At 33.6% G+C, this 19,305-nt stretch overlaps 1 pseudogene; it reads left to right on the top strand.

Annotated features, from left to right (window-relative positions):
* Positions 1-10,223: 10,223 nt before the first annotated feature.
* LOC145950333 (secreted RxLR effector protein 161 pseudogene) lies at positions 10,224-10,985 on the top strand (annotated as a pseudogene).
* Positions 10,986-19,305: the final 8,320 nt, after the last annotated feature.

Genomic DNA, 19,305 nt, shown 5'->3' with positions numbered 1-19,305 from the left:
TATTATTTTGAAAAGAATCTGTCACTAAATGGGACTGACTCTCGAGGCTTCCCCAGTGGAGTCGCCATCTGTCGCCACCGGCCCGAAACGGGCTTTCGGCATTCGCGAAGGATGGTTGGACTCTTTTATTTGTTTAAAAATATGGATTGCTAGAATGACTTATTCTCAAACTGAGACCTTGTCAAACGAGCAATTTTATTAAAAGGCTCACCAATCCATGTTAATCCCAAGCGGGACCCTCCATGGATTAGCGGTTTTCATAAAAAGGAAGGGTTCATGGAGTCGCCACCAATGTTTTACTCAAAACATTGGAAAAAGAAGTTTAAGGCAATCGATTCAAAAATCGACTTCGGCCATGACAACCAGAGTCGGGTAAGGGAGTCGGTTACGCGTGGGGAAGGTGTTAGCACCCCACAGCGCCCCTTTCGGGTTCCCTATGACAGATTATTTCTAAAAATAATAGTGCAAAATTACTAAATTACCCCTATTTATTCTAAACAATTATAACTTAACTATCTACATGATGACAGTTAAATATGCACACAGAAAGCAGTAAAAGGAAGGACTTAAGAAGAAACCTTTGAAGCGTGCTTTTATATTCAAGTAAAACTGGGAAGCTTTTTGGCGTTCCCTCGCTCTACAAGCCCGCTCGCTCCCTCCTAGAAAATTTTAACTATGGAAATCCGGAGGATTTCCCTTCGACTCAGTTCGAGACTCAAGCAAAAAGCTCAAAACTCGAGAACTTTGTCGGATCAACTCTCCGAGTGATTTCTAGGCAGAGCACTGCTCAAAAAAACCCAGAATACTCAAGAAGAGGGTTAAAACTCAGTGTAAAAGTGTGGAATGACGTCCAAATGACGTCTTATTTATAGGGAACAGGTGCAATACGGGCCCTGGAGTCAATACGGCCCGTATTGAAGTTTTGAACTACAATACGGCCGTATTGAATTCAGTACGGCCGTATTGAAGTTCAAAAAACCTCAATACGGCCGTATTGAGTTCAGTGCAGCCGTATTGAAGTTCAAGAACTTCAATACGGCCGTATTGAGTTCAGTGCGGCCGTATTGTAGTTCAAAATGTTCAATACGGCCGTACTGAACTTTTGGGAGGCCGTATTGGGCTTCATTCCCTCCACTTCCTTATTTTGAGCTATTATAAGACCTCTAGACCTACAGAGAATCCTCCTAGGGCCTTCCATGAGTCCTTCTGGCTGACTTTCCTTCAGTCTTCAAGAGTCTTCAAGCTTTATTTCCGACCCGGACAATTTTAGGGGTCTATAATGATTTAAGGGTTGGACCTGATTGAGGAGGTTAGAAACTTAAGCTTGGTGTGTGAGATTACCCTTAGGAGCATTTAATTAAGTATGTTGAAAGTGACTAGCAAACTAATGGATGAGATTAGAGAAGCCCAAGAGTCAGATCCTTTCTTAGTAACCAAGTGGAGAAGACTGGTAAAAGTATAGAAAATCTTTTCTGAGTAGGAATCGACGTTGTTTTGAGATGCAAGAACAGAATTTGGGTGTCTAATAATCCTGAATTAAGAGATGATCTTAGAGGAAGGACATAGGAGTATTCTTAATATTCACTCAGAAACTGCTAAGGTGTATCAAGACCTTAGGAAGATGTTCAGTTGGCTTAAGGTGGAGAGAGAAGTAGAGGAATTTGTGTACTTATGTATAGTATGTCAAAAGTCTAAGGTAGAACACTAAAAGCGTTAATGATTTTTACAACCTTTAGACGTCCTAGTTTGGAAGTGAGATTCTATATCTATGAACTTAGTTGTAGTTTTGCTTAAATTGCTTAAGAAATTTCATCTTATTTGGTTAATGGATAGATTCACCAAGGATGCTCACCCTATCCTTATTCATATTATATGTACCTTGGGAAGATTAATCGAGTTGTACATCAGTGAAGTAGTGAAGTTACATGTGATTTTCTACTATTATAGTTTCTACATCAGAGTGGCGTAGCAGAAACATGATGAGAAATATTAGGAAAGTGTTATTTGGCAGTAAAGAGTAAGATCCATGAAGTTCATCCGTTCAGGTGTTCAATAAATTTTAAGGATGAAATTTCTAAAAGGGGGGGAGAATTGTAACACCCCAGTTTTCATGCTTTTTAATGAGGGTATTTTAGTAATTTTTAGGATGACTTAGTAGCCCAGAACGGGCCATTCCAAACTACCAAAACAAGTGTGATTTAGTAGCCCAGAATGGGTCGTTCCCAAACGGGAACGGGCTGTTCCAAACTACTAAAATGGCTTACAGATTCTAGATGGGAATGGGGCGTTCCAAACCACCAAAAAGGCTTATAACCCTAGTTGAGAACGGGTCGTTCTAGTTTTAGAACGGGCCGTTCCAGATGAGAATTTAACACATGATGAAAGGATCCAGAACTGGCCGTTTCGGATTCAGAACGGGTCGCTCTGGCTACTCCTGAAATCTACAAATAGAGCACTTTGGCAGTGTTTTTGGACACACTCTCTAGAGACCAAGGAGAGCCAACAGAAGAAGATCGACCAGAGTTTGCTCTAGCTTCATCTTCTGCTCATCCAGGTAAGGGGGAGTGAGAAACCTCGCTCGGGGGTGTGGGAATAATTTTTGGGTAGTAGGATTGGCTCCCAATCCTTTGCCTGATGCGTGCTTCTAGGAACAGGCAACATATGAACATTATGAACGTTTTTTGTTTTGCCTCCTGATTGTTCTGTTGGGCTTCTTGTTAGATGTGATGTGTAGATATGTGATTGATTTTGAGAATGATCATGTTTTGATATGTATTAGAGTGCTCTATGGGTTCCTACGGGAAATCCTATGAGAAACAGGCAAAATAGGAATGTTTTCTATTTTGCTTTTTGAATACTCTGTTGCGTTCCTTGTGTGATGTTGAGTGTAAATATGTATTTAATTTTAAAATTAGATATGTTTTGATATAAATTAGAGTGCTCTGTGAGTTCCTGTGCGAAACCCTATAAGAAGCAATTATGAATAAGACTGTGTGAAATATGAAAAAATGACATGAGACATGATGTGAATGAGAATGTGCTAATATGAACACTATGACTATGGGGATGTGAAATGTGATGAAATGAGATAAGTTATAACTATGAGAATGTGAGATGTGATGAATGTGAAATGTGATGAATGTGATAAGACATGAAATTCCATGACAAGTAAACTGATAAGCCATGAAATTGTGAGTGTGTGACATGCATCATTTGCATTTATGAGCTAATCAGGTGTACCTTTTGGTCACAAGTGATGTAACCAGCTAATCAGGTGTACCTTTTGGTCACCAAGTGATGTAACTAGCTAATCAGGGTGTACCTTTTGGTCACCAAGTGATGTAACCATCTAATCAGGTGTACCTTTTGGTCACCAAGTGATATAACCAGCTAATCAGGTGTACCTTTTGATCACCAAGTGATGTAACAAGTGTACCTTGTGTCACCACGTGATGTAAAAAGCTAACAAGGGGTACCTTAGGGTCACCAGTGATGTAACATGCTAACAAGGTGTACCTTAAGGTTACCCACGATGTAACATGATTATATGAAGAGATGATATGATGAGAAATGTGATTATGAGATACGTGACTGGCGTCGCATGCATGCATCTATGAGTCGAGTCCATGAGATCATTGCATCAATGATTATGCATGTGTTATTGTTGTATGTATAATTTGAATTTACATCTGATTAATGAGTAGTTATGACTATGATTGTATGATTTGTGTGTGTTACCTAACTATTATTTCTACATCTAGAACCGAGTGAGATGTTTCTCACTCCCTTATTGTTCCATCTATGTGTTTACAACTGTGTTGCAGATGTTCATCAGCATGAGGATGTTGGTGATGAGGCTTAGGCTTCAGTTGGGCATGCTCTGATAGGATATGTGACATCGGGGCTTAGCTAGGTGTAGTTAGGATTTTATTAATGTATTTTGTTTGGAAGAACTTATGTTTTATCTTTTCCACATTTGATAATGTTTTAAGTTGATGAATGTGAATTCTCTACTCTCATGTTATTAGAATTGTTGTTTTAATTCTAAATATTTTTAACCCAATAAGATGTTTTGCTTTATAATTATTTCATATGCATGTTGGAGTAGAGGGTGTCACAGCCAAAGTCACCTTTTACACCAAAGGACATCCCATAGCTTGGAATATATTTTCAACCACAAAAATCCAGTCAGCAGCTCCATCAGGATTATAACCCCCGCGGAAGCTTGGCAGATTATTTTGCTGAAATCTCTCTAGCCAATCTACCTCTGGTCGTTGGTACAAAGTACCTAGAGCCTGAGCCATTGCTTGTAGAGCATCAGTGATTGCACGATCATTCCTACCTCCTGCCATTACTCTTCTGATTCCCAGAAAAGTTAACAATTATACTATAATTAAATAAACAACAAATTTAATCAATCATCACACTAGCACATCAATAAGTTCCACAATCAATTCATTTCATCATTCATCTACCAAACAAGCATAAGAGACGCATAACTCACGGCCAATTGAATCAACCCGCTCTAATACCACTAAATGTGACACCATTACTACCTTAACACATGTATACAGTAATAATGTAAATAAACTAAAGAATACAATTTTTAGTGATGGTAAAAGGGTTCACATGAAACCTCCATAATTGTTTTTCAATAACCAAAATAATTGAAAATAAAACTTGGAAAGTAAAACTTAAGAGTTTACAAATTGTTTTTGAAAGAAAAGGTACAACTCTAAATACATAAAAATTTATGTCCTAGAATTCTCTGCCCCGATGTCAGAATATTAGAGCACACCCACAATTCAATTGTTGGCATTCAAGATGTCACTCAAAGTCGGGTCTTCCTCACCTAAAACATCCAAAAATTATACGGTGAGAAAAGAAAACATCTATACATAAAGTATACAAGGAAAATTCAACACATCATTTCATTATAACTCATTACTTAATGAAATATTCATAACCTGTGGAAGAACGCATGTAAAAGATTTTGATGATGCCAAACAAATTGAAGAAAACAAAAGGTCAAGATAAAAGTCAAAGTGTGTTAGATAAGTGTTATCTATCTAGCTTTATAAATGTAAAAAGAATTCTTTATAATTATTGCATAAGATTCTTAGCCATTTAAAATAAAGAATTTCAAACAAAACTTAAATATAATTTTTGTGTTATATTTGTAAACATAAGGTTTTGAAAATATAAGTTTTGTGTATCTTAAGTTTTTAATGAGGGAACCATTGTTTTTAACAGTCTGGTAATCGATTACCAATACATGTAATCGATTACCAGAGGATGAAACTCATATGTTTGAAATTCACTTAAAAAGTGCTCTGGTAATCGATTACCCATTACCTGTAATCGATTACCAGAAGATAATTTTTTCAAAATTTGAATTTAAACCTTACAACGTTCCAATCTTTTAAAATCTAAGCCGTTGTAATCGATTACCAAGAGTTGTAATCGATTACCAGAGGCAATTTTCTGAAAAATTTTAGAAAGTCATAACTCTTCATGAAAAGTCACAACCTATGAAATAATCATCAATAAATACCAATAATTTCTCAGAAAAATGTTACGAACTCTATTGTGAAAAAAAAATTATCTTTACATTCACTTGGCCAGAATCATTTGCAATTATTATCTAAAAGAGTTCTACTAGATCAACAAAGTGTAAAAATCCACTCTTCAAAGAGAGTTGTTCTATTTCATTCATTTCAACTATTGATCTAGAAAAGGAGAAAAGTGTTGTTCTCCTTGGTGGTCTGTGATTCTCAACACAAGGAAAGAGAATTCCTAAGTGTTGGAGAATTTGAGTCTTGTAAAGGTTACAAGCATAGTGAAAAATCTCAAGTGGGTGACTTGAGGATTGGATGTAGGCAAGGTTGGCCGAACCAGTATAAAATCAAGTTTGCAATTCTCTTTCCCTATACTTTTAATTTTGATAGTGAAGTTTTTGTATCATTATTATATTCAAATTGTTTATAATATTGAATTTATAAGAAAGAAGTTTGAAAAACTTAAAAAGAGAAGAAAAATTAGATAACTTAATTCGCCCCCCCCCCCCCCCCCCCTCTTAAGTTATACGAGGCTTCTTGTCTAACAAGTGGTATCAGAGCAGGTATCTTGTTTAAGGCTTAAAAGCTTCAAGATTTAGTATGGCCTCGTCAAATTTGTTATTTCCTGAAGGAAACTCTATGAATAGACCTCCCATATTTAATGGGGAAGGATATCACTATTGGAAATCTAGGATGCAAATTTTTATAGAAGCCATAGACTTGAACATATGGGATGCTATTGAAAATGGTCCTTTCATTCCCACTATAGTAGTAGGTCATGAAATAAAAAATTTGCCTAAAGATCAATGGAATGAAGATGATAGAAGAAAGGTTCAATATAACTTAAAAGCCAAAAATATAATCACTTCTGCTTTAGGAATTGATGAATATTTTAGAATTTCAAATTGTAAAAGTGCTAAAGAAATGTGGGATACACTTGAAGTAACACATGAAGGTACTAATGATGTAAAAAGATCTAGGATAAACACTCTCACTCATGAATATGAATTATTTAGAATGAATCAAAATGAAAGCATACAAGACATGCAAAAGAGATTTACACATATAATTAATCATCTTGCATCTCTAGGAAAAGTGTTTCCTAATGAAGATCTTATTAACAAGGTTTTGAGATGTTTAAGCAGGGAATGGCAACCGAAAGTGACTGCAATTGCTGAATCGAAAGATCTGACTACCATGTCTCTTGCCTCACTGTTCGGAAAACTCCAAGAACATGAAATGGAATTAATGAGACTAAATCAAAATGAGGAAAGTGATAAAAGAAAGAAAGGGATAGCACTCAAAACATCATCATCTATTCAACAAGAAGATGAGAAAGAAGAAAATATAAAGGAAGATGATCTAGAGGATGATGAGGATTTCAGCCTCTTTATAAAGAGATTCAACAAATTCCTTAGAAACAAAGGAAATCGAAAGAGAATCAACTTCAAAAATAAGAAGAAAGGAGAAGACTCTTCTTCAACCCCAAAATGCTATGAATGTAATCAACCGGGACATTTAATATTAGAATATCCAATCTATAAAAGAAGGATGGAGAAATCTAATAAGAAAAGTATCAAAGAAAAGAAAGGGAAGAAAGCCTATATCACTTGGGAAGAAAATGACACAGATTCTACAAGTGACACTAAAAATGAAGTTGTAAATTTGGGACTCATGGCAAATGGCTATGAAAGCGAAGAAGAGGTAACATCTTCTAACAATGAAATCTCAATCTCATTTGATGAACTTCAAGATGCATTCAATGATTTACATAAAGAATCATTTAAACTCGCTAAATTAGTATCATCTTATAAGAAAACAATTTCAAAATTAGAAAATGAGATTTCAACATTAAATAATGAATTAAATAATCTCAAAACTGAAATTAAGATGATTAATTCTAAAAATGAAAAACATGAAATCAAAACTAAGTTAGATACTAATAAAGCAAATCATCCATGTTTAACTTGCAATAAATTTAAGGAAGAGATTAGTAATTTAAGATACACTCTTGCAAAATTTACAAATGGAAGAAATAATTTAGATATAATATTAGGAAAGCAAAAATGTATGTTTGATAAAACAGGATTAGGATATAATCCTCAAAAAAAACAAAAGAAGAACAAAAATTTCTTTGTTCCCACACAAGTTACTAGTTTTCCTTTATTAACATGTTTTTATTGTGGGAAGCAAGGTCATAATTCTTCAAATTGCTACATTAGAAAGAATTTTAAAAATCTCAAGAATTTGGTGTGGATTCCAAAAGGTTCTTTTGTTAACACTAACATTAAGGACCCAAAGAAAACTTGGGTACCTAAATCATCCCTTTCTTTGTCTTGAATGTTTTTAGCAACCAAACTTGGTACATTGATAGTGGATGTTCCAAGCACATGACAGGAGATGCTTCACAATTTATTGACCTCACTCCTAAAAGAAGTGGACATGTAACCTATGGAGACAATAACAAAGGAAAAATTCTTGGCATTGGAAAAATTGGTACAAATTTCTCAACCTCAATAGAAAATGTTTTACTTGTAGAAGGTCTTAAACATAGTCTATTAAGTGTTAGCCAACTTTGTGATAAAGGTTTTTCAATATCCTTTGATTCACAAAAATGTCTAATTGAACACAAAGATGATAAACAAGTTAAGATAGTGGGGTTTAGAATTAACAATGTGTATAAAATAAGAATAGAAAATAATCCTAAACATTCTCAATGCCTCATGAGTAAAAATGATGAGTCTTGGTTATGGCATAAAAGGATTGCTCACATAAACATGGAACACTTAAATAAATTAATCTCAAAAAACTTAGTAATAGGACTTCCAAAAATTAAATTTGAGAAAAATAAATTATGTGATGTTTGCCAAAAAGGAAAACAAGTAAAAATATCTTTCAAATCAAAGAACATTGTTACAACCACAAGACCCTTAGAACTATTGCATATGGACTTATTTGGACCTTCTAGAACTATGAGCTTTGGTGGAAGTTACTACGGTCTTGTCTTAGTAGATGACTTCTCTAGGTATACTTGGACCTTATTTCTTGCCAATAAAAGTGATACATTTAGTGTCTTTAGAAAATTTGCTAAACTAATTCAAAATAAGAAAAACCTTAAGATTGTATCTATTAGAAGTGATCATGGAAAAGAGTTTGAGAATAAAGATTTTGATTTATTTTGTGAAGAAAATGGAATTGAACATAACTTTTCTGCACCTAGAACTCCACAACAAAATGGAGTAGTAGAAAGAAAGAATAGATCATTAGAAGAATTAGCAAGAACAATGCTTAATGATTCAAAACTTCCTAAATATTTTTGGGCTGAAGCTGTCAACACTGCTTGCTATACTATGAATAGAGCCTTGATTAGACCTATTCTTAAGAAAACTCCTTATGAATTATTCAATGGAAGAAAACCTAATATTTCACATCTTCACATTTTTGGATGCAAATGTTTTGTGCTTAATAATGGAAAAGATAACTTAGGAAAATTTGATCCTAAATCTGATGAGGGGTTATTTCTTGGATACTCTCTAAATAGTAAATCATTTAGAATATACAACAAAAGAACTATGACTATTGAGGAATCAGTACATGTTATATTTGATGAAACTAACCTTGTTTGCCCAAGAAGAGATGTTATTGATGAAATTGTAGAAAGCTTTGAAGATACTCATCTAAATGAGCAAACTTACAAGGATGACAAAGATAAAGAAAAAGAGGTTTCAACAATCCAAGAAGGTCAAACAAACATCAATCCTCAAAGAGAGTGGAGAATCTCAAGAAATCATCGTCTTGAAAATATCATTGGAGATATAACAAAAGGGTTAATTACTAGAAACTCTCTAAAAGAAGCATGCAACAATATGTCTTTTGTTTCTGAAATAGAAGTTAAAAATATTGATGAAGCTTTAAATGATGAACATTGGATTAATGCTATGCAAGAAGAATTAAATCAATTTGAGAGAAATCAAGTATGGGATTTGGTAAATAAACCCACTAATCATCCCATTATAGGAACAAAATGGATTTTTAGAAACAAACTTGATGAACATGGTATAGTCATAAGAAATAAAGCTAGATTAGTTGTCAAAGGTTATAATCAAGAAGAAGGTATAGATTATGAAGAAACATATGCACCAGTAGCAAGACTAGAAGCCATTAGGATGTTACTTGCCTATGCATCAATAATGGACTTCAAATTATATCAAATGGATGTTAAAAGTGTTTTTCTAAATGGTTTTATACAAGAAGAAGTCTATGTAGAACAACCTCCCGGTTTTGAGAACTCAGAATTTCCAAATCATGTCTTTAAATTGAAAAAGGCTCTTTATGGATTAAAACAAGCTCCTAGAGCATGGTATGAAAGACTTAGTAAATTTCTTTTGGAAAAAGAATTTATAAGGGGAAAAGTTGATACTACTCTCTTTATCAAAAGAAAAATGAATGACATCCTTTTAGTCCAAATCTATGTTGATGATATAATTTTTTGGAGCTACTAATGACTACTTGTGCAAGGAATTTTCAAATGATATGCAAAGTGAATTTGAAATGTCCATGATGGGAGAACTAAATTTTTTCCTTGGACTACAAATAAGGCAAACTAAAAATGGAATTTTTATTAATCAAAGCAAATACTGTAAAGAATTTCTCAAAAGGTTTGGAATGGAGAATGCTAAATCAATTGCAACACCAATGAGTACTACTTGCTACCATGACAAAGATGAAAGGGGAAAATCCATAGATGTCAAGAAATATAGAGGTATGATTGGATCTCTCTTATACTTATCTGCAAGTAGACCTGATATTATGTTCAGTGTTTGTTTATGTGCTAGATACCAATCTAACCCTAAAGAATCTCATTTGAGTGCTGTTAAAAGAATTATGAGATATCTATTAGGAACCCAAAATCTAGGTCTATGGTATCCTAAAAACATGCCTTTCAATTTAGTGGGTTACTCCGATTCTGATTTTGCTGGTTGTAAAACTGATAGAAAAAGTACTAATGAAACATGCCATTTCATTGGATCTGCTTTAGTATCATGGCATAGTAAAAAGCAAAATAGTGTTGCTTTATCTACTGCTGAAGCAGAATATATTGCTGCTGGAAGTTTTTGTGCACAAATACTATGGATGAAACAACAACTATCTGATTATGGTTTAACATTAGATCATATTCCAATTAAGTGTGATAATACTAGTGCTATAAATCTCTCTAAAAATCCAGTTCTTCATTCTAGAACAAAGCATATTGAGATACGACATCATTTTCATAGGGATCATGTTCAAAAAGGAGATTGTGTTCTAGAATTTGTTGAAACAAAGAATCAATTGGCTGATATATTCACAAAGCCCTTACCAAAAGAAAATTTCTTTTCAATTAGACAAGAATTGGGAATTCTAGACTCTTCTCACATTATTTTTTGATCCCATAGCAAAAAGATATATTTTTCATGTTTGTAATCGATTACAGGTTAAGTAATCGATTACCAGAGAGTTTATTAAATTTTGTGAACAATTGTAATCGATTACAGAGTATTGTAATCAATTACCAGTGCGTGCTTCCTTTTTTTATACATGTAATCGATTACATAGTAATGTAATCGATTACCAGTGCGAATTGCACTTATCTGGGTAAAATGTAATCGATTACCATGGAGAGTAATCGATTACCAGTGGCAAATTGCACAGAATCTGAAAAGGTGTAATCGATTACCATATGCATGTAATCGATTACACGACGCATCTGCACTTAAATGAGTGCAGTTCGTCTTCTTCCTCACGCAGGTTCACCAAACCCTCCGCGCCCCCAAATCTTCTAAACTCCATATCTTTCTCATTTCTTAACCAAATCGAGCCCCGTTTGTTCCTTTCTTCATCGTTTTCCATTCTCTTCAATTCTACCAATTCAATTTTTCAAATCAAACACTCAAATGGCTGAATCCTCAAAACGACGAAGGGCTTCTTCTTCACGTTCAACCACCGACGACCGCCATCAACAACCTCCCTCCGACGATGTCCCTGCTCCTGCGAATCAAATTCCTTATTCTGGACGTGCTCTCGTTTTGTTCTCCACAGACAAAAAACGAGATAAGTACTACCAATTTTTTTCTGAGAGGAACATTGTTGATCCCAAATATATTAGTGTTGATTTCTTTGAAGATGAATCTTTTGAGTGTTATACGATTTTTAAGAATTCTGAGTTAGTAGATTTTATGGCTATGAAAAACCTTGTTTATCCAGAATTAGTAAGGGTCTTTTACAGTAATTTGGAAATCCGGGATGGAGTCCTTTACAGTGAAGTTAAAAAAATTTCGATAGTGATAAATCAATCTCTGTTTTGTGATTTATCAAAATTAAAAGATCAGGGTACTCTGTTTGAGGGAACCATTCCGGATACATGGAAACCAGAATATTCCCATCCAAATGCCCGAAGTATGATTTGTATAGATAATGCTGACATGACTGGAAGATTATTGGCTGGCTCAATGAAATTTGATTATAGAATTATGCATTACATAATTGTTCGAGTATTGCTTCCCCACACGACTAATCTTGCATAGGCTTCAGAGGAAGACTTAATCTTGATATGGGCTCTTATCACTGGCTGGGAATTTAGTTGGACTCATCTGATTAGGAGTCGAATGAAGAAGACCTTGCGGAATAATGCTTCTCTTCCATACCCACATTTTGTAACCACTAGTTTGGAACATTTTAAAGTTCCTCTGGAAGATGAAACCTGGGTTCCAGTTAAGAGAGTCTTTGAAATTGGGGCTACTGCAATTGCTTCCTTTGGGTACAAGAAAACACTGGATAACACCTGGGTCAGGAAGCGGGATTTTCAGGCAGTAGACACTGATGAAAGAACTCCGTCTCCACCTCCTCAAGATCCTTCATCAGCACTTCTCTCGGATGTTCTCAATGAAATTAGAGATCTCCGATTTTATGTTGGTGAACGTTTTGATTCTCTTGACACTCGTATGACTCGTCTTGAGGAGGATGTCAAATCTCTTAGACGCCCTTCTGAGTAGCCAGTTGCCTATGTTTCTGATAGTTGTTCTCTTAGTTTATCTTCTGTTTTTGGAATATTTTCTAGTCAATTTCTGGACCTTTTTAGTAGTAAGTTCTAGGTTTATTATGCTCGCTTGACTCTGACTATTTTTCTTATGGGACATATTTTTATTTCTGAATGGTGTTTCTTTCTTTTTCAATTTTTTATATATTATCTCATTCCTTTTGATGTTGCCAAAGGGGGAGAGAAAAGGAAAGAAGGGTTCTGATACTGATCAAATATTAGATAATTTAAATTGAACAAATTAATTTGATCATTACAACTGTCCATTTAAAGTCAAATTTTTACAATATAAAAATTAACATCAAACAATGATTTATTAAGGGGGAGACTAAGGGGGAGTGATCGATATACACTGTTTTCTTTCCATTTTACAGAATGTTGTCATCATCAAAAAGGGGGAGATTATGGAAGAACGCATGTAAAAGATTTTGATGATGCCAAACAAATTGAAGAAAACAAAAGGTCAAGATAAAAGTCTCAAAGTGTGTTAGATAAGTGTTATCTATCTAGCTTTATAAATGTAAAAAGAATTCTTTATAATTATTGCATAAGATTCTTGGCCATTTAAAATAAAGAATTTCAAACAAAACTTAAATATAATTTTTGTGTTATATTTGTAAAAATAAGGTTTTGAAAATATAAGTTTTGTGTATCTTAAGTTTTTAATGAGGGAACCATTGTTTTTAACAGTCTGGTAATCGATTACCAATACATGTAATCGATTACCAGAGGATGAAACTCATATGTTTGAAATTCACTTAAAAAGTGCTCTGGTAATCGATTACCCATTACCTGTAATCGATTACCAGAAGATAATTTTTTCAAAATTTGAATTTAAACCTTACAACGTTCCAATCTTTTAAAATCTAAACCGTTGTAATCGATTACTAAGAGTTGTAATCGATTATCTGAGGCAATTTTCTGAAAAATTTTAGAAAGTCATAACTCTTCATGAAAAGTTACAACCTATGAAATAATCATCTATAAATACCAATAATTTCTCAGAAAAATGTTACGAACTCTATTGTGAAAAAAAAATTATCTTTACATTCACTTGGCCAGAATCATTTGCAATTATTATCTAAAAGAGTTCTACTAGATCAACAAAGTGTAAAAATCCACTCTTCAAAGAGAGTTGTTCTATTTCATTCATTTCAACTATTGATCTGGAAAAAGAGAAAAGTGTTGTTCTCCTTGGTGGTCTGTGATTCTCAACACAAGGAAAGAGAATTCCTAAGTGTTGGAGAATTTGAGTCTTGTAAAGGTTACAAGCATAGTGAAAAATCTCAAGTGGGTGACTTGAGGACTGGATGTAGGCAAGGTTGGCCGAACCAGTATAAAATCAAGTTTGCAATTCTCTTTCCCTATACTTTTAATTTTGATAGTGAAGTTTTTGTATCATTATTATATTCAAGTTGTTTATAATATTGAATTTATAAGAAAGAAGTTTGAAAAACTTAAAAAGAGAAGAAAAATTAGATAACTTAATTCACCCCCCCCCTCTTAAGTTATACGAGGCTTCTTGTCTATCATAACCTTTTCTAATTCTATCAATCATGCATCATATTCACATCACAATTCACAATCATATCAATCCATTACAAATCTTTCAATTAACAATATCATTTTCACATTCATAATCCACACAAATCTTACAATTAACATTATGTCAAGGCCACGCCACAACTGACATAAGTGATACGGGCTAATTGCCTCACTCATCCCATACTATGCCAAGGTCACGCCGTCCTTGTAGCATCACTTACCCAAGGGTCGTGTCATCCCTAGTCATTAGTGTGAGGAACCACAATCACATTCATAATCCACACAAATCTTACAATTAACCTTATGTCAAGGCCACGCCACATCTAACATAAGTGATATGTGTTAATTGTCTCACTCATCCCACACTATGCCAAGGTCACGCCGTCCTTGTAGCATCACTTACTCAAGGGTCGTGCCATCCCTGATCATTAGTGTGAGGAACCAAAATCATATCATATTCACATTCAATACAACATCCGATCTCATAACTCAATTCCATATCACAAATAGATAAGTCCACACAATACAATGATTCACATACCCCTCAAGCAATTCAATATGAATACAAATCTATAACTATAATATTTATAAATTAATATAAAACCTAATTAATTCACCAATTTAATACAATATTAAATCAAATAGTAAAACTCCCAATTTTTCCAAAACCTAACTCACAAGAACTTTCCTACAATTTTGTTCTCTCTCCCAGATCATCATTTTTACAAATTAAATACATATTCCTAGTCCTCAATACATGCAAAATCTAATGGGATCATTACTACAAGAAAAATCAAGATTATCTACGGAAAAATTCGTAGATAAACATAAAAATCAGTAGATAAATGTCAATTATTTACGGATTATCTACTAAAAAAATCCATAGATAAAATGATCATAGATAACGTTATTAATGTAATAACCCTCATTTTTATTTAATTTTAATAAATTTATTAATGTAATAACCCTCATATTTGGCCTCTCAAAGATGCTATTTCATTACACTTCACTTTTCAACATGTTTTGTCCTTATTGCACATTTTCTGGGAAAGTTCCCAAAAGGTCACCCATCCCTATACTACTCCAGGTCAAGCACGCTTAACTGTGGATTTCTTATGAGATAGGCTACAGAAGAGCTAATGCATGTTATCGGTATAAGTAGTAGAAATTAATTCATTTAAGTACAATCTCATACTTATACTATTTTCGGATCCCTCTCATTTTGGTATGTTCAGACCGCTATAAAAATATATATAATAATTATATTACCAATAATAATAATAATTATATTATATTTAATTAATATTTATTTATAAATATACTTACTTGTATAATTTACAATCTACTTATTTCTATTTAAAATTAATATTATGATACAATTTAAATTAATTATTATAAATTTAAAAGTTTAAATAATAATTTATATATTTTAAAATGATAAGGGTTGAAATAACACTAGTGTAACTTTTACTAAGTATTACATCGCTCAATAATGTTATATTAAATGTGAATTTTGTAAATTCAACCGTTAGATTTAAAGTTTATATCACTTTCACTACTACAAAATGCATATTTTACATCAGTTCTTTAAAGTCATTTACATCGGTTCTAAAACCGATGTAGAATAGAGCGACGTAGAAAAGGAGTACATTTTTACATTGGTTCTGAAAAACTGATGTAGATTTATGCTTAAATTTACATCGGTTCTTCAGAAAACCGATGTAGATTTATGCTTAAATCTACATTCGTTCTCTTGAGAACCGATGTAGATTGCATTTTTTTTAAAAAAAAATATCATGCTTATTTTTGGATTATTTTTGATTACCTGTAATTAAATACAAATGTATGCACTAGACTAGAGCCTATTTTAATGTTTATAAGCAAAAGAATTTGATCATGAAGAGAAGCCACAGCCAAGTTACCTACATATGATGCCAAAGTTCATATCAAAATTAGACTAGATATGACTTGTATTAAATTATATAAAGCTACCATGCAAACTAATTCTTGCTAGTTATGGTGTGTATCAAATACCAAATGGAAGTTACAGAAAAGTATAGGAAATAAACTTTTTGCAATAGACAATGATAAGGTAGTATTTTAATTAAGGAATTGAAGCAATAAATTTGGAAGTAATATGGCAATGCAATTGCGTCAATTAAAATATAGCAGCGCAATTCTAAGGCCAGTTTGGATAAACACACGGTAGGCAATTATAGAAAAAGAAAATAAAGTAAACTAAGGAGAAAAAATTCATCAAACTTCTTGTAGAAGTTAAAATCAACCTATACACGTAATTTTTTTTAGAAGTTCCTTTGTCTAACTTGACTTAAAATCATGAACCATTAAAAAGCCCTCCCAAGTTAGACACGAACCTAAACTTTAGCCCTAGTGATTAATAGTTGATTTTGGCATTTTTTTTAGTTTGTTGCGCTAGGCAAAATCAGGCCAGTTGTACTAGGTCAGGCCAAAATAAGTTTTTGTGTCAATTTTGTTAGCCCCAAAACAAGCTCATTTCATTGTTCTTTTTGGGCCAATCAATTGAAGATTGGTTCAAATTTGACACTCTTATTGATACTACTATAATCAACAAGACTATTTCAATATTGTTATTTCAAACAAGTGTTTTCTGAAAAAGAATGTAATGCGATTGTAATAAACTTAGTCACATACCTCTTTTATCAACTTTTTGTAAGTTTGAGTAAGACCAAGCTCTCTCACCAAGATAACTTCTCAGTTGACCCAGCTTTACTGAGCAGAATTGAACAATAATATACACGCAAATTCTGCTGTCAGATATCTCTGGAAGGACAAAATTCCTTACTGATTTACATCTCTGTAATTAATAATCCAATAGAAATAATCTTATTAAATTTGAACAAAGTAAAAAAATAAATAAAAGAAAGCACAATCAATAGTTTTTTTTTCATGTGGAAGGAGGGGCTTAAACTTTGACTGTGTCAAAACACATTTCACCCCTTCACTTTCCCCCTTGATTTTGAGGTTGCTCATTCCAACATTCACATTAGATTCATTTTCCTCTTCATTAGGACATTTCAGCCATGGGTGTTGCAGGCACTGTCTTGCAGTTGGTCGCTTCTCCGGTGCAAAATCAAAGAGTGGTAAAAGAAATTCTGAAAACTCTTGAGCATCATTCACTGAGAATTTATATTTATCAATCAGTAATTTGTCAAGTGAAAAGAATTTTAGCCTTCTAATCCTTTTTAGATCCCCATGCCTATCAAAGAAATCCTTGGATAGAGCTCCACCAGTAGCAATCTGCAACCCACAAGCATTAGATTAGCGGCATGCTTGCTTGGACCTTGAAGTGCACATTGACGTGAATCCAAGAAGCGACTAATAGTTGGTTTAAGGTTATTTTTGACGCAATTTTGCTCTTAACGTGGATCCTTAATGAGGAAGCAAACAAGCACTAGATAGGCTAGAATAGCTCTTAATTCAACAAATAATATAAACAAGTAGTGGAAGTGTACTCACCTTCCGAGGCATCTTTCCAAGGAGTTCCATCATCAAGGCAAGGTGATCCTGAAATCAAAACAATGCAGAGTTTATTATTAGTTTAACAAAAAAGCGTTTCTATTTCCTATATCCACTAGTAATTACAAAAAAGATGTCAATTTGTTTTCACTTTAATTCATATTTTTCAAAAAAAAAATTCACAAAAAAAGAATTAAAAATATGGTAATATTTTGGTAATTATTAGTAAAAACAGAAAATAGAAGCATCAAACATTTTCCATAGCCAAACAAATCCTTAGTTAACACAGATGAGGCACACGTCAAACAAAATATAAACAAACAATAAACACTAACTAAACCTGAGGAACATGATCGCAAGACTGAGGAACAATTGCTCCCCCAAGTCCCAGCCGGCATGGAACCTGCTTCCCCTTCTTACAATTCTTACACACCAGAGTAACATAAGTAGCCTTTGCCTTAGTCCTGGATGCAGCAATAGTAATCCCAAAAATTTTAACAAGCTTCGATATATATTGAGCCTGTGAAAAAAAAGAAAAGCACCGCTATGACATCCGCTAATTAAATACTAAGAATTCCTAATTACCAACTACAAAACTTACCAAATTGAAATGAAAACTATCACATTCATGAAAACACAAATATCATAATCGAACTCTAAATTAGATCAAACTCACTTACCCCGAGCGATCTCATCGACACCGAATCCTCCTTGGAAGTGAGCAAAATCTGAACATCACCAGGCAATGGATCCTCCATATCTCCAGCGTCCCCAGCCACCTTCGTCTTCAAACTCACGAGAACCTGCACCGCCGCGGTTTCGAACTGAAAATGCAAAATAAACAAAATGTTATAACCGGAAACGACGATGATCGTAAAGAGTGAGAGTGAGAGAGAGAGAGTACGAGTGGGAGTTGTCGATCAATTACTTGAAAAAATAATTGAACTTGAAAATGGTATAGATTAGAAACTTGCTCTACTTTGTGCCTTGACCTTCCTTGTGTTTGAAAAGTGTCATTCATATTTAGAACCACAGTGTTATGTTTTTCACAAAGTAATTAAACATTATTGAGCAAAGAAGACCAACCATCATCTCTCATTGCTTGTAATCTTTGTTTAGACATTGAAACTAATTTCATAGCATTTACAATATCTTGATCACTTCTTTGCAATGCTTGAGATAACTCATGAGTAATCCCTAAAACATTTTTAATCAAGTGTAAGGTGAAAACAAATTCAAAAGTTTGCATAGAATTCAATAAAGCACATGCTTCACCTTTTTACTCTAAACTTATGTCATCTTCCTCAACTATTTCAAGCACATCAATCATGGCAACAAGGAAAGTAAACTAAGTAATGTACCATAATGTAAGCTCCGTCTAGTATCTCCTGCCTTCTTGATTGTAGTTTCTTGATTCAAGCCACGTCCACTAGAGATTTCTCTTTTTTGCAATGTTTCTTTCATTTTGCAATTTGACTTTCTCGAAGAATATCTCGACACTTACATAATGCTCCAACAACATTAGAAATATTAACAACCAAGTTAAAAAATATTGGAACTCCAACATGTTTTTTTGCCACTGTAACAAGAGCTAATTGAAGTTGATGGACAAAACAATGAATATAAAAT

Source organism: Cajanus cajan, chromosome 8, assembly GCF_000230855.2.
Source record: "Cajanus cajan strain Asha chromosome 8, NIPB_CcT2T_4, whole genome shotgun sequence".
Classification (NCBI taxonomy): domain Eukaryota; kingdom Viridiplantae; phylum Streptophyta; class Magnoliopsida; order Fabales; family Fabaceae; genus Cajanus; species Cajanus cajan.
This window is presented reverse-complemented; position numbering and strand designations above follow the sequence as displayed.